Source organism: Lactuca saligna, chromosome 3, assembly GCF_052625555.1.
Source record: "Lactuca saligna cultivar CGN05327 chromosome 3, ASM5262555v1, whole genome shotgun sequence".
In the NCBI taxonomy this organism is placed as follows: domain Eukaryota; kingdom Viridiplantae; phylum Streptophyta; class Magnoliopsida; order Asterales; family Asteraceae; genus Lactuca; species Lactuca saligna.
Genome location: NC_136419.1, coordinates 47,650,076 through 47,666,325, shown reverse-complemented (window position 1 = coordinate 47,666,325; position 16,250 = coordinate 47,650,076).

Below are 16,250 nucleotides of genomic sequence, written 5' to 3'. Positions count from 1 at the left end.
TTATTTGCGAGACGTATAACCATACTTGATATGACCGAGAGACATTTATAACGTTCTTCAGGCGTTAAGCTAAATGACATTTATTCATCACAGGCATGCCCGCCTAACTGTAGCTAGCAGTTCTGGTGTGGGATTGTTAGTCCCGAATAGATCTATTCACAAATCTCACGCTCTCCCTCCAGGAGACTCTGGTTATACTAAAAGGATTTATCACTATACACCTAAGGGTACAGTATTGAAGTAGCGCCTCACAATTCTGTATAATCTAGTTTACTAGCGAGAAATCAGTATAAAACAATAATTATCCTTGAATTAATGTACTTTATACTCCTGAGAACACATATAACGCAAACTAAATCTACCAAAGTTTATATATATTCATTTATGAAATCTGATTAAGTAGAGACTGCCTAGAGGGTTATCCCAAACTATACCCATGATAGTTTATTAGAGTTGATATGGAAAATGCTTTGTAAAAACCTTTCTGCAAACTATGAGGTTAGATTTCCAAAATAGAAGTTTCCCTTATGCTCAACATATTACAAAAGAGATAAAATATCCGAATATGTTATTAAACGTGGAAATCGTTAGACTGCATTAATAAGTTTAAAACTTAATAAAATACTTTGAGTTTGGCTTGTATTCCCCCCCTGAAAACATTAAAAACACAAAAAATGTTGGGGTATGAACTCACAGTTTGACGAATGATTCAAGCGGATGATCAGTTACGAGTATTGAGTGTCAATTGAGGTTTCACACTCAAGTGGATCCTAGTAACATATAATAGCACATATATGTATTAGATCTAGGTATTCCATGGCAATACATGATGGGAAACCACCTTAAAGACTTGGAATTGCTTGTCGGGACCTTATGTGATCAAACAAAAGAAGTGTATGATCACTAGGGTGTGTGTACGGCCAGGCTGTGTGTGTGGTTGCACACATGAGTGTGCAGCCAGGGTGTGTGTGCAGTTGCACACAGTAGTGTGCGGCCGTACACTCTTCGTTTATTCTCCAAACGTCAATTTTCAAGGGTTTCAAGGCTCAAACCAAGTCCAACTAAGAGATAGTGGGCCAAAACTCTCACTTTGGAGGGGTTTTCAGGTGTGTACGGCCACCTTATGAAGGTGTGCGGCCGTACATCTTCAAGTGATGAAGAACATGAAGAATATGAAGAGTTTTGGGCTTAGATCTAGGTGTTTTACCTGTATAAGAAGCTAAATAATGGAATTCTTCACGTTTTTTAGGCCCTTAGAGTGTTCTTGGATGAAGTTTTTAGAGAGAGAAAGTAGAATGCAGCAAAATGAAAAGAAAAATTGAAGGGGTCACCCTATATAAATATGGATGAGTGTGCGGATGGAGGATGGGTGTGCGGCCATGCACTCGAGTGTGCGGCCACAGGATCATGTGTGCAGCCATACACTCGGGTATGTGGCCACACACTCGTGTGTGCAGCCATACACTCGCGTGTGTGGCCACACATTCATGTGTACGACCATACACTCGGGTGTGCAACCATACACTTGTTGGATTAATGTCTAAGTCCATAATTATAATTGGTAAGACTTGACCCGACCCGACATGGTCCATTTGGGTTGCATGGCATCATGCACTTGGATAGACTATAATGAGAGAAATAAGACACTTATGGTTATTAATATATTATAAGTTCTAGTATATTAATAATAAGAATAATAAATTATTTAATTAGTATTGATCAAGAATTAATCTAGGATTAATTAAGTGATCAAAAGAAGACTAATTAAATATATGGGTTGATTGTGTAAATCATCCATACTTGTATAGTGGGCTAATGCTCCATGGATTATCTAGTTGGGCCAAAACCCATATGATGCTCCTTGGATGCTCCATGGTGTATTTGAACCCATGGATCCAAGGAAATGGAAAGTCATGACAATTAGGGTTTGCCCTAATTGTAACACTATATAAAGATCTTATTCTTGACAAAATCGGTCACTAGATTATTCTAGAGAGGGCTAGCCGATTTTATGAAGTGTAGAATTCTCTCAAGTTATTCCAAGAGTATTTGGTGTTGTGTGAACCATTTGAGGTGTCACACTTGGGGCACTAGGCACTCAAGCTTCATGAAGACATTCTACATCAAAGAGGTATGTATTCTATCTTGTTATATTGATAGTTTTGTATGCTAGATTAGGATAATACCTTGGATGTTCATATTTGCATGTATAATAGAGAAAACATAGATCCAAGGTATTTAGGGTTGCATGTACACTTAGGAGTGTTAGAATGCTCATAACCCAACAGTGGTATCAAAGCCTAGGCTTGTTTTCTTGTTATACCTGCAATAGAAGCTGAAAAATCGAGTTTTGATGCTGTCAGCCCAGCTGACTCGCCGAGTCCAAGGCAAAATGCATCCAACTCGCCGAGTTGTGTTCATGCACTCGACGAGTTGGACCCCAGACAGCATATCTTCGAGGTTTTTGGCTAGAAATGTACTAGGAACATTACCCTAAGTTGTTTTGAACTTATAAACTTGTTTTTTAATGTGGTAATGTTCATGCTAATCCATTTTCAAAGATAATTGTCAATAGATTCATGTTTTGTATTAGTTTAAAGGTTAGACTAATTACATGAAAAAGTTTGATTTGAATTATCTTGTTCTTATGAGTTGCTTAGATTAATAGAAAAGTTAATTGAAATAGTTTTTTTTCAATCCATTTTAATCTAAGAGTTGAGTATAAAATGTGTTTGTGTAACTTATCCTCAAGTTACATGAAGAGTCACCTTAAAGACTCATAAAACTCATAAAAGTTGGCAATGGTTACAAAAGATGAAGAGTCTTGTCCTTAAGTTATGGAGGTTCAAGAGTCACTTCATTAATAAATAAATAAATAAAAATATGTAACCATAATTAATTCCATAAGTTATAAAATAAAGGAAAAGTTAATTCTTTATTAGTTTAAAGTCTTCCATAATTTGTCCTCAAGTTATGGAACTTGAAGAGTTTTTGGATTAAAACTACTTTAAACACATAAGTTATGGAATTAATTAGTTTTGAATAGTTTCAAAACTTGCCCTCAAGTTTTGGAATTTGTAAAGTTTTCTCTTATGAATACTTTAATTCCAAGTTAGCCCTTAGAATTTTAAAAGTTAAAATTCAACCCTTATACTTTATAATATTATAAGTTAATAATATATATATGTATAAGAGTAAAGTCAGTCTTACCGCTAGTACGCCTCATTCACGAAGCCGGTCTATAAGGTGGGTATAAGGTTGTTGCCTATAAAATGGCAACTTAATGGGTGTCCACTCTCACCCACCGCTTGCTTGACTGGTGGAGGGTCGTTAGCCGAACGGGTTTGACAAGACTATAATTCTCCCTTCATTAAAAGTATTAATGATAAATACTAAGTAACTAAACTTTTAATAATTCCCAATCTTAGTTACTTAGAAAAATGTGAATAAGGTGCTAATCCATGAAATTACACTTTGCACTTTGTTTAAGTCGGTTAGTGGAGCGTGTGTGGTTAACCGGCACACTAACTCGTATTTAACAAGGTAGGCAAAGGGTAACTTAATGTTTATCATAGTATCGATGGAGCGTGTGTGGTTAACCGGCACATCGATTGAGGGGTAAACACTTGAGGGTACCAAGTGATTTGCATGGTTACTTCACACCTTGTTTTGTGATCCTCGGCATCCCAGTCACAAAACCTGAAGGGCAAACTCGAGATTGAAACATGCCATTGAACAGTTCAATGAATCTCAAAAGTTCTAGGAGTTTCAAAACCAATTAAAAACCTAATAATACGTTTCATTTATCTTGGTGGAAATTGGTGAATCGTCATTCACCTACCTTCAAATTGTTTTATAGCTTGGATTACGGCATACCTCTTCTAAGTTATAAAATAGTTTGTTGGGTCCTAGCCTTAATATTTCATATTGGGTGTCATATTAAGGACTTTAAGATCAACTATCTTGAATATCTCCCATAACATGTCTGGTTTAGACATTTATGATCTTCCCAAATCTCTTGAAACAAGCATTCCTAATGAAGATGATGTCCCATGGATATCATACTTCTTTCTCCTCCTCCAATTATTCTTCCTAACCCACAAGTTCTTGAAAAGTTTAAGTCACTCAAGCCCTATTGGCAAGGCAAGGTCTAGGTGTGATTACATCTTGGAGATGTAGTCACATATTGACAAGCTGGGAGAGAAGGGTGTCAAAGTCTTGAGAAAGTTGGTGGTTCAATCACTTTCTAAGTCACATAGTGAGTTCCTTTGGGACACCTATGAAATAGACTATGACAAGACCCTTAATGATCTTATCTATTGTTAAGATCAACTTCCTGAAACTTTATGGATATTGACAATGGTGACACTGGAAATACAGAAAAAGCATTCTCTTCCCAATGGAAAGGGATCGGCCATAGTCAACTCGGTTGAACAAATGGTAAAGAGAAAAGCTAAGTCTGTGATAGTCCCGTGTACCATTATCAAAGGGTCCATATGTTTATATTGCCAAAGAAAGGGTCATTATTTGCGAAGCTGCCAAATTTACCTAAGGGTGTTAAAGTCAATAAGGTTGACTCTACTTCAGGTAAAGTCCACTACTCTAACTCTGTTAAGTTTCTATTCTGAGATTCTTGATGCATGATGTGACTGGGTCACATGGTGATGTGTTAAGAATCAAAGAAAAAGTGAAGAAACTTAAAGAAAGAATATGCTGAATCTGATCGCATAGATGGATTTCTATCGCGTAGTTTGAAGATCGGATTCTTGAGCTAATTCTTAGGAGTTATGAGATGTTGCTTAGGAATAGATAACAACAAGGTTTTCATGTGGATTGTAAGGATAAGTTTTTCCGCATAGTTTTTAAAATAAAAGAAAATTTTGATTTTATTTATTTTAAACATATCCTTACAATGGAATTTGAGGAAAAAATTGTTGCTTATATGATTCCATTAATAGCAAGAGTGGAAGTATGAAATTGATTCTTTCATTTGTGGTAATGTCTAAATTTATCAAATAAAGGAAACATTCTCATCACCCAAGTCTCAATTGGACCGGGACTTGGAATCATGCAAGTTATATAGCATGATGAATGAGAACTTTCAAGTATTGGAAAAATTAAGACTAATTATTTGTTCACATGGATGTGTGAGTCAAGTAATGGACTAAGGGATCGAGTACATAGTCATGTGCACTTATTAAGTCCACCACAAAAGATGTAAGGGTATTCGTCATAGTTTACTAAAGCTCAGTAAATATGATTATACTTACAAGCTTAAGTGTAACTCTAAGACATTGGAAAAGGTTTCAATGCATGGCAGAGCGGATAAGAAGAATCAAGTTAGGCAGAAGGATAAAAGTTTCTCAAATCTGAAAAGATGGGAGAGTACTTTAGTATTAGTTTTGTGATCATCTTAATGATTAAGAAACCATATCAAAATTAGTTCTCTAAGGAAGTCTTAGTGCATTCTTATGACTAAGAAGAAGGGATCTTGAATTGTTGAAATGGTTAAATCAAGAAGATGAGTCATAATTCGTTTCAATACAAGTCTTAGAGTCATACTCCAAGATTGTAATTTGAGTGACATGTCTTAAAGAAGGTTTAAAACACTTGACAAATGTAAGAGTAAAAGTTTTCTACTCTTGTACATTTGAAATTGGTAAGTTGTGATGTTTTGGATAAAACAAAGACCAACTTCGGCCAATTGTGTGAAGTGTTTGTCTTGATTAGAATCCACACTATCTCTTGGATGTTTGACAAGGGAGTCTTATAGGTCAAGAGGACAGTGGGAGTCTTAAAGGTCTTGAAATTCTCAAGAACTAATCAAGAATGAAACCTAAAGTTCTTCACTAGCACACGACTTACGGTTTATAACATATCGTGTTGACATATTCTGTGCCCATTCCAGTTAAAGTTGGCTTTGTATATGAGTTCTTAGAGTTCTCAATGTGTTGCACAACAACTTGGAAGCAATGGTAGGCCCTTGAGCTACCAGGTGGCAAGAAATTAAGATTGAGTTCAGTCCATATGAGTTTGGATTTGTCATTATCCTTGTCTTGTGACTATGGTTTTGACAATTCACATGGATAAGAACACATACACCATTAAATCTAAGTGGCATAAAGTTTCTCTCCGATTCATGAAAATGATGGTGAGGAAACACTTTCACTAAGTAGATTTTAGTTGGATAGCAATTGTGATATTTGCATTCTCAAAGTCGTTAGTGGAGCGTGTGTGGTTTACCGGCACACTAACCTGAACTTGTGAGAAGTGGCAAAAAGGTCTAACCATTATGATTATGGCATCCCTCTTCATAATTGTTTAGACACACAAGTGTTCTATCTAAGGGAAGGTGTATGTTTTTGATAAAGTCTTATCAAAACAATCTAGTATCAGAAATCTGAACTTTGGAAAGTCAATAAAGTATTGATTTCTAGAAGTCCAGCTGATTTTTGAAGACATGTCAAAGCTAGTGGGAGCATAAGTGTTATGCTAATAATCATCATGTTAGTGGGAGCATGATAATTACGATAAGTATTGCAAGCTAGCAATGTTAATTATAGGAAAACAAAAGGTTTCAATTGGGAAAAAGTTGTTTTGCTATAATTAAGGGAAAGGAAAGTATACTTCATCTCAAACCTATAAGCTTAGATCGTGAGGTTTTAATCATTTAGTCAAGGATATATATGAATTTCATGTTGGAATGGCTCAACATAAGGAAATTCTGTATATGGGTTCATTATTTGCGTTCTTAAATTCGATTATGATTACGGCATCCCTTTTCATAATCTGAATTATGAGAACTTGGCAAATAGAAATAGAAATGTTATAGCAAAAGACTGGTTTAGTCTTTATGTGAGACATCATGTATCGTGTCCCATATGCTTCGGATATAGGATCGATTACATGTGCTATATTCATCCTTTCTAAAAGTTTCCAAATGCCTGGGGCATTAAGAAGGGAAAAGGTTTAGAACTGGATATGACTAAAATGATTAAACAATTGTCGAGGACAATCTAAGGTTTACCAAAGATTGGTTGCTCAAGGACAGTTGGAAGTATAGTGATAATTCTGGAAGGACCATATTGACATAATCTGTAAGGAGGCAACTCTTGTTCAGAAGTGATAGTCAAAATGGAATCTGGAAATGTTTCAAAGTTAGAATTTTCAATCTGTGTAAGATTAAGGAAACTTAATGCAAGAAGGATGGTTCCAAGGACTTGATCTCCTTTGGAATGCTCTGTAATGATTGTTGTTAAGTCTTTCTGACTTTGTGCATAATCATTACAAGAGGATCGATGCATATAAGTTTAGAATCTAATAGATTTCAGTAAATGACATGAATTTGGAATTCTTGCATTTGCAGTAAGGATTTGGGGGTGTGAAAAGAGAATCATTGAAGTTATGTTCAATTGATCTAGTTCACAAAATAAAGATCATAGACAAACATATTATGCATACTTGGTGTATGGCATGACTAGTGTTTAGAAAACATAGTGTACATGCTTGGAGTATGGGACAACTATTGTTTTAAATTCAAGAATAATGTTGATAGCTGAAACAACATACAATGAATAATGTGTAATCATATGGTGATAAATAAAAAGTGTTTTATTTATATTCATAAGTTCTGAGACCATATTGGATTCAATTATTATTGTGTTTCACTTTGCATGTTTTGACTTCCCGAATAAACTAGGTTATTCTTCCGGAATGACTAAGTTATTCAAACCATCCACAGTCGGTCATATGTTGGAAGTAGATATGAATTAAGACTGTCATGGGTTGGCTTGTAGAGGTCTAAGGTGTTGGACAAATGGCTACAACACTCATGAGTGCTCATAAGTTCTGAGTATTGGATTCAACCCGCACTCATTGGAATCACTTCATGGATATTATCACGAGTGATCATGAGACGATAATATCTTATATTCTTCAAACCTAGAGATATGAGTTGTTACTATGAGTTGATAGTACATTGATTACACGAAACGCATTGGTAACTCGATGTTATAAAACGTGCCTTTGTGTATGATTCAACAAGTAGTAGAACAAGCCATATGAGTCGAAGTTTATCCATTCCTTTTACCTTCGGGATGAAAGCGATATCTGTGGGCCCCTCGATGATTTGATGATGACAAATGGAAGTGCTCGGCCGGGCCAGGACTGATTTGATTTGTTCAATTAGTCAGTCGTCATAAATCGGAAATCGGGAAACAACAAATGGACAGAGAGAATGATTATAATCCATGTCTCAGTCCATATGATATCTAGAATGGAGGAATATATGATCCCTTATCTAATGGACAAGTCATTGACAAGATCAGAGCTCATCTACAAGGTCAGAGTTCGACAGAAGCTTTTGAGAGCTACGATTGCCAGTTGGTTCCTGAAGTCATACGCAAAAATAGTTTTAGACTTATCCAAGTGGGAGACTGTTGGATTAATGTCTAAGTCCATAACTATAATTGGTAAGACTTGACCCGACCTGACATGGTCCATTTGGGTTGCATGGCATCATGCACTTGGATAGACTATAATGAGAGAAATAAGACACTTATGGTTATTAATATATTATAAGTTCTAGTATATTAATAATAAGAATAATAAGATTATTTAATTAGTATTGATCAAGAATTAATCTAGGATTAATTAAGTGATCAAAAGAAGACTAATTAAATATATGGGTTGATTGTGTAAATCATCCATACTTGTATAGTGGGCTAATGCTCCATGGATTATCTAGTTGGGCCAAAACCCATATGATGCTCCTTGGATGCTCCATGGTGTATTTGAACCCATGGATCCAAGGAAATGGAAAGTCATGACAATTAGGGTTTGCCCTAATTGTAACACTATATAAAGATCTTATTCTTGACAAAATCGGTCACTAGATTATTCTAGAGAGGGCTAGCCGATTTTATGAAGTGTAGAATTCTCTCAAGTTATTCCAAGAGTATTTGGTGTTGTGTGAACCATTTGAGGTGTCACACTTGGGGCACTAGGCACTCAAGCTTCATGAAGACATTCTACATCAAAGAGGTATGTATTCTATCTTGTTATATTGATAGTTTTGTATGCTAGATTAGGATAATACCTTGGATGTTCATATTTGCATGTATAATAGAGAAAATATAGATCCAAGGTATTTAGGGTTGCATGTACACTTAGGAGTGTTAGAATGCTCATAACCCAACAACACTCAGGCGTGCAGCCATACACTCGGGTGTACGGCCACACACTCCTTTTGATGGATTGTTTGGCCTATTTGCAACCCTAAATCTTAAACCAACCCATCCCTAATTCAACTTTGGTTGTACTCATGGCTTTAAATGCTTAAATGAGCCCTTAATTAGTGTTACGAGTTAACAGAAATGAGTTTAACTTAGACAAACTGACTAGATGTGCCCGTTAGAATTTTTCGGGTTGTCACATCATCCCCCCGTTAGAGGGAATTTCGTCCCGAAATTCAAGAATAAGAATATAACTGATGGCCTTGGAATAGATGGAGGTACTTAAGGTTGATGGGAATTGCAAATGTCTCATTGGATCGACACTTCTTTAGATTCAATACGTGGGAGGCGAAATGGAATTTGCTAAGTTCTCGAGGTAGCTGGAGTTCGTACGTTTACTGGACCGACCCTATCAAGGATCTCGGATGGTCTAACGTATCTTGGATTTAGCTTTCTATGCTTTTCGCTGCGTATCTGGCCTTTCCAGGGTGAGATCTTCAAGGGACTAGTCCACCAATTTTAGGGATCGTGAGGGTGCTGTTGGGGACTTAACTCTTGACTAGATACATGTCGCCCACCTTAGGCCAGCACAAAGGGGAGTTGTACTTACGACCATAGAGGGCTTCGAACAGTACAACCTCGACACTGGAAAGAACATCATTGCTGCAAGAAAGTTCGATTAAGGGTAGATGTGTGTCCCATGACACATCTTCAATTATTCGGATGGTTCTCTTACTTTGTCCTTCTCTTTGTGGATGATACTCTTCGTATGAATACTTTCAGAGTTTGAAGAGAGATGAATTCTTTGAAGTTCGCATCTGGTTGTCGTCATGAACGACGGGAGTTTCGCGATCGAACGATTTAAGACAAAAGGGTTTGGTATAACATATACTCAGTTGAACAAAGCGGGACGACGTCGTAGAGTCACGTGGTAAGTCGGTTTGGAAGGATTTCTTTGCTAGAACATTGATTCCCTAGGGTGAATGTCTCTTCTGTTTGTTATGTTTCATTCGAGGTTAATAGGTACTACTAACACGAGGGTTCTGATGTTCTGAAACTATGAACTTTCATGAAATGGTTCTAACTAGATCTCTCTATGATCGTTTGGTGCATACAAGTCATGTATAACTACAACTAACCCTAGCGTATGTTGGAATAGTGTCTAAGGTTGCAACTATATTAAGCAAGTATTTAACCCAATTGAGCATGGTCCTTTTGGGTTGCCTTCACCATAGAAACTTGATAGGATGATTTACAATGAGAGTTGAAGTATTATAAGGAATAATATTATTATTATTTGATTAATATAAGTCATAAATTAATTAGGAATTAATTTGGTGACTTAAAGAGATTAATTAAATAGAAGGACTTAAACTGTCAAATGTGTGATAGTTATACTTTAGGCTGTAATCCCTTATGGATGATATGGTGGACGATTTTAGGGCTTAGGATAATTCTAAAATCCATCCAAAGGGTTATCATAAAGGGATTAGGATTGCTTTGGGCTTAAGTTATCCAATTAGGGTTTAAGGGTGAACTTCTAGGAGCCTTACAAGTATAAATAGACCCTTAGGGTCATGGAAATCAGCACCTCTTGTTCCTAGTGAAACCCTGGCTGATTTCTAAGTCCTTTCTCTCTCTCTCTCTCTCTCTCAAATCATCCTCTTGCTAGTTGGTGTTTGTAAGCCATTAGAGGAGTGACAATTGTGACTCTAAAGCTCCAAGAACAAGAAGATCAAACAAGTGATTCAAGGTAAACTTATAACTCTGATTTATCCTTGTTATTCTGCTAGAATAAACATTATAAGTCTTGGATTCATGCATGTTCAATTAAAGAAACCTAGATCCAAGCATTAGGGTTTTGTATGTGCACATAGGAATGTTCATATGGCTAAAACCCATCAGCGTATTTACTTAAGCTATCATGATTTGCTTATTAGGGCTTTAAACCTTATAAGGATTATGTGATTCAATCCGGACGAGAATGTAATCACAATTATGAATAATTATTGGGGTTTTCGAAAACATACTAAAACAAAGCAGGGTCCTTCGAGGCTTCCTTCTTCACTGAGGTCAGACTCCTCCGATTTGCTCATTGTTCTTTTCTGTTGGGCAATCTATTGTGAAGTGTCCCATTTCGCCACATGTACCACACACTTGAACTATGCTAGCATTGGTAGTGGAAGTGATGTGTTGAGTCGGGGTTTTCGCGAAGCGAGCTTTCTGACCATCCTTAGCCCCTGGACAATTTCTTTTGAAATGTTCAGGTTTTCCACAATTGTAGCAAACCCGACCCACCTTTTCCCCAGAAATCAAAGCGTTTGACGGTGCTAGTGCTCTACAGTAACGAGCGGTGTGTCCTTGCATGTTGCAATTCTTACATTTCGATTCACAGTATTTTCCTACGTGGTGGAAGTTGCATTCCTCACAATTTGGAAGTTTTCCAGCATATCGTTGCACTGATGTTGGCACTGGTCTGGCGTATGTTGTGGTTGTAGGAGTTATCACGGATTGTTATCTCTTGGTAAGTTTATGAGACAACTTGCGCTCCTTCTTGTTCCAGAATTTTCGTTTGGTGCTCTTAGGTTTGGGAGTTGGAGTGTCCTCCTGGATAAGACCTTCTTGGTTTCCTGATGTGTTGCTACAGTTCAACATGTGGAATTGTTCCCATTCCCACTTGGGTTGTTAGCGTTAAGAATAGCTAGGGCGGCCGCTACGGCTGCTGTGATAGTAACTTGGAATGTAGCTGAGTCCATCTGAAGGACTGGTGTCTTATTGGTGGGTTGGGTACGTTCCTTCGGAGGCATGATTCGGCTACATGTCAAAAAAAGAAGTTTGTGAGAAACAATGGTTGCCTCTGGATGTATCCTAAATGTTCATCTATACATTGGGATTTTCCACATTGCTATCTGACTCTCATTGATTTGACCCACATCCCCATGATATGGTCTTAGCAAGAATAGAAAACAATTTGAACACAACAGAGTTCACATAAAGTAAGTTTACGAACTCCTGGTATCTCAGCTCCTTGGGCTGGCTGAGTAACTCTCACATATTCGTCAGCTCTTGATGATATGGAGATTTGGCTATATGGGTAGCTCCGAGGATCAAGTCGATACAAGACTCATCTTGGCACTCGGAAGAAATCCTTGGAATGTCTTTGGGGAAGACATCGGGAAAATTGCAGACTTCGAAGATGCTCTCGAGGTCTTTAACTTCTTGCGTCTTATTGACAACCTGAACCAGAAATGCATAACATTCCTTTCGTAGATGCTCCTAGGCTTCGATGCATGAAATGATACTAAGGTTCAATTAGAGTTATCATTGAAACCAGTGAGGACTCCATCAAAAGGAAGATTAAGATGAATTGCTTTCTCGAAGCAAAGGTCATCGGCACGATGGGAGACTCGTTCGTCCTATGCCGATTTGGACATGCTAATTTGGACATGCCGATTTGGACATTAAAGATTTTCATGGAGACTGGTATGACATTGATGGGGAAAAGGAATAATCGTCTAAGCACATATTATGATTCATGTTTTGAGGACAAAACAGTGATAGGACCTTGATAAAGTTGCTCAATTTGAATACTACTGCTCCAAGGTATACTTTTGACAATGATAATCTTTAACTAAAATATAATAGTTGCCACCATTGTCGATATTAAGATTACATAGAGTTTGGAAAATTTGACCGAGGAGTAGGTCTACAACATACCAATAGAGGGACAATTTGACAACATAAAGAGCTAGTGAATCAGTACTTGCAAGACAGGAATGTTTACAGGGAAAAGAGTTACATAGAGCATAAGTATGAAATCTATTCTTTAAACCAAAGGAAGGATGAGTAGAATATCTAATACTAGCGACAGGCATTCCTCGGGCGGAACCTTAAGTTAGCCAGCTGGCGTTCCATGTCAAGCAGGCGGCTCTCGTATGCTGATTGGCGTGCTCAAAGCTCTATGACTACAGCTTGAGTTGCAGCTAGCTCTCACTGTTGGGCTTTGTTGTCTATCAAAATCCTCCCATAAGCAACCTCAAGACTACGAATATGGTTTGTTTTGGCATCCGATTCTACCTCAAGTTCCACGGTTCGTTGAATGGCCGCCACGTTCATTTCGACATTACGGGCCACTCGGCGGACTATGATTGGAAGGGCTCTATCTGCGGAGCCTCCTCCGTCTACATTGTAGAAGCGGCGATCCCTATTATATGGGTGGGGTTAGCCTTATTTGTGACTCCACCTATCTAGGCTTCTGACCAACATAGGCGTTAGGCCTTCGAACTCAAGTCGAGGGTTGGGATTTGGTATTTAGGCTACTGGAGGTAGGTTCTCGACTTCAGGTTCTGGGTTAGCCTCTTCGGTGAATTGTTTAGCGAAGTCATTATCCAAGGGAATTTCATGATTTTCTTCTGAATTTGCCTCGAGCCATCCAACATGTCCTTGGTTGGGAAAATACGGGTTGCCAGGGAGATGGAATCCGGCCATGCTATCTACGCGAGAGAAGGGGTAAAGGGATATTTATTAAGCATCGAATCTAATAATACTTCCAATGTATTATAGTTTCACGATTGATTCTCGAGGGAAGCATTCTTGGGTAAGTTTGTGGTTCGGTCATTATAGCATCCTAAACTACTCCTATAGTATTGTAATCCTAATTTTTGGCTCTAGAACTCCTCTAGTATTTAGGTAAGTTTTAGACTTGTTGTAACACCATAGTCATTCCCAAGCACATGTTGGTCATGTCTCGACTGAATATAGTTGATCAGGATATATTCACCCTAGACAAGATTACATAACTGCCCAAATTTAACCGTGATATCCAACATCTAAATACTTTTGTTTTGTTCTACTTATGACACGGATTCTAATACTCGGGTATGCTTATATAAAAATACTTGTATTTTTGAAAGTATACTTTTATTTAGAGCACTTAGGCCCCTTAGTATTTATAGTTGTATACCTTGTAAGGTTCGGTATACTTAATTCGATATAAACAAGGGCTCTGATACCAATCTGTCACACCCCGAAACAGTGATGGCGGAATCATTTTGGGGTGGAGGATGTCATGCATAGTATTACAACAATTGTATCATAGCAAGCATAGTAAACACAACTAGACATTAAATACATATCTGAAAAGATTTACATTGTTTAATACATAGTTTTTATTCATAGTAAAAGTAAATAGACAGACGCGACTCTAACTCTTTGTCTTCTCCGAACTCCTGGAAGTACCTGTCTACTAATTCCCTGAGAATACAAGCAATTTTGAAAGAATATTAGCATAAAGCTGGTGAGTTCGTAAGCATTTTAGTTTTAGAGAGAAAATGTTCTTTGAATCCAATTGAAAACTGTTCTTTAAGAAAATCTTGTATTTTCTTATGAAAAGCGGTCTTGAAAGAGTGTCTATTAGTAGAAAATAAACCATCAGTTTTAGAAAAACCATGTTATCCGTCCTAGAGGTAGAGATGCCAGTTTAAAAGTCCTCAATTTCTAACAACATATATAAAAGTAGTTTTATTACTTAAAATAAAACAAATGAAGAAGAGTGTCCATAACAAAGTTAGTTTATACTTATTTCCGAGACGTATAACCATACTTGATATGACCGAGAGACCTTTATAACGTTCTTCAGGCGTTAAGCTAACTGTAGCTAGCAGTTTTGGTGTGGGATTGTTAGTCCTGAATAGATTTATTCACAAATCTCACGCTCTCCCTTCAAGAGACTCTGGTTATACTAAAAGGATTTATCACTATACACCTAAGGGTACAGTATTGAAGTAGCGCCTCACAATTCTGTATAATCTAGTTTACTAGCGAGAAATCAGTATAAAACAATAATTATCCTTGAATTAATGTACTTTATACTCCTGAGAACACATATAACACAAACTAAATCTACCATAGTTTATATATATTCATTTATGAAATCTGATTAAGTAGAGACTGCCTAGAGGGTTATCCCAAACTATACCCATGATAGTTTATTAGAGTTGATATGGAAAATGCTTTGTAAAAACCTTTCTGAAACCTATGAAGTTAGATTTCCAAAATAGAAGTTTCCATTATGCTCAACATATTACAAAAGAGATAAAATATCCGAATATGTTATTAAACGTGGAAATCGTTAGACTGCATTAATAAGTTTAAAACTTAATAAAATACTTTGAGTTTGGCTTGTATTCCCCCCTGAAAACATTAAAAACACAGAAAATGTTGGGGAATGAACTCACAGTTTAACGAATGATTCGAGCGGATGATCGGTTACGAGTATTGAGTGTCAATTGAGGTTTCACACTCAAGTGGATCCTAGTAACATATAATAGCACATATATGTATTAGATCTAGGTATTCCATGACAATACATGATGGGAAACCACCTTAAAGACTTGGAATTGCTTGTCGGGACCTTATGTGATCAAACAAAGGAAGTGTATGATCACTAGGGTGTGTGTGCGGCCAGGCTGTGTGTGCGGTTGCACACATGAGTGTGCGGCCAGGGTGTGTGTGCAGTTGCACACAGGAGTGTATGGCCGTACACTCTTCATTTATGCTCCAAACGTCAAATTTCAAGTGTTTCAAGGCTTAAACCAAGTCCAACTAAGAGATAGAGGGCCAAAACTCTCACTTTGGAGGGTTTTTAAGGTGTGTATGGCCACCTTATGAAGGTGTGCGGCCGTACATCTTCAAGTGATGAAGAACATGAAGAATATGAAGAGTTTCGGGCTTAGATCTAGGCGTTTTACCTATATAACAAGCTAAATGATGGAATTCTTCACGTTTTTTAGGCCCTTAGAGTGTTCTTGGATGAAGTTTTTAGACAGAGAAAGTAGAGTGCAGCCAAATGAAAGGAATAAGTGAAGGGGTCACCCTATATAAATAAGGATGAGTGTGCGGCTTGAGGATAGGTGTCCGGCCACACACTCATGTGTGTGGCCATACACTCGGGTGTGCGGTCACACACTCATGTGTGCAGCCATACACTCGGGTGTGCAGCCACACACTCGTGTGTGC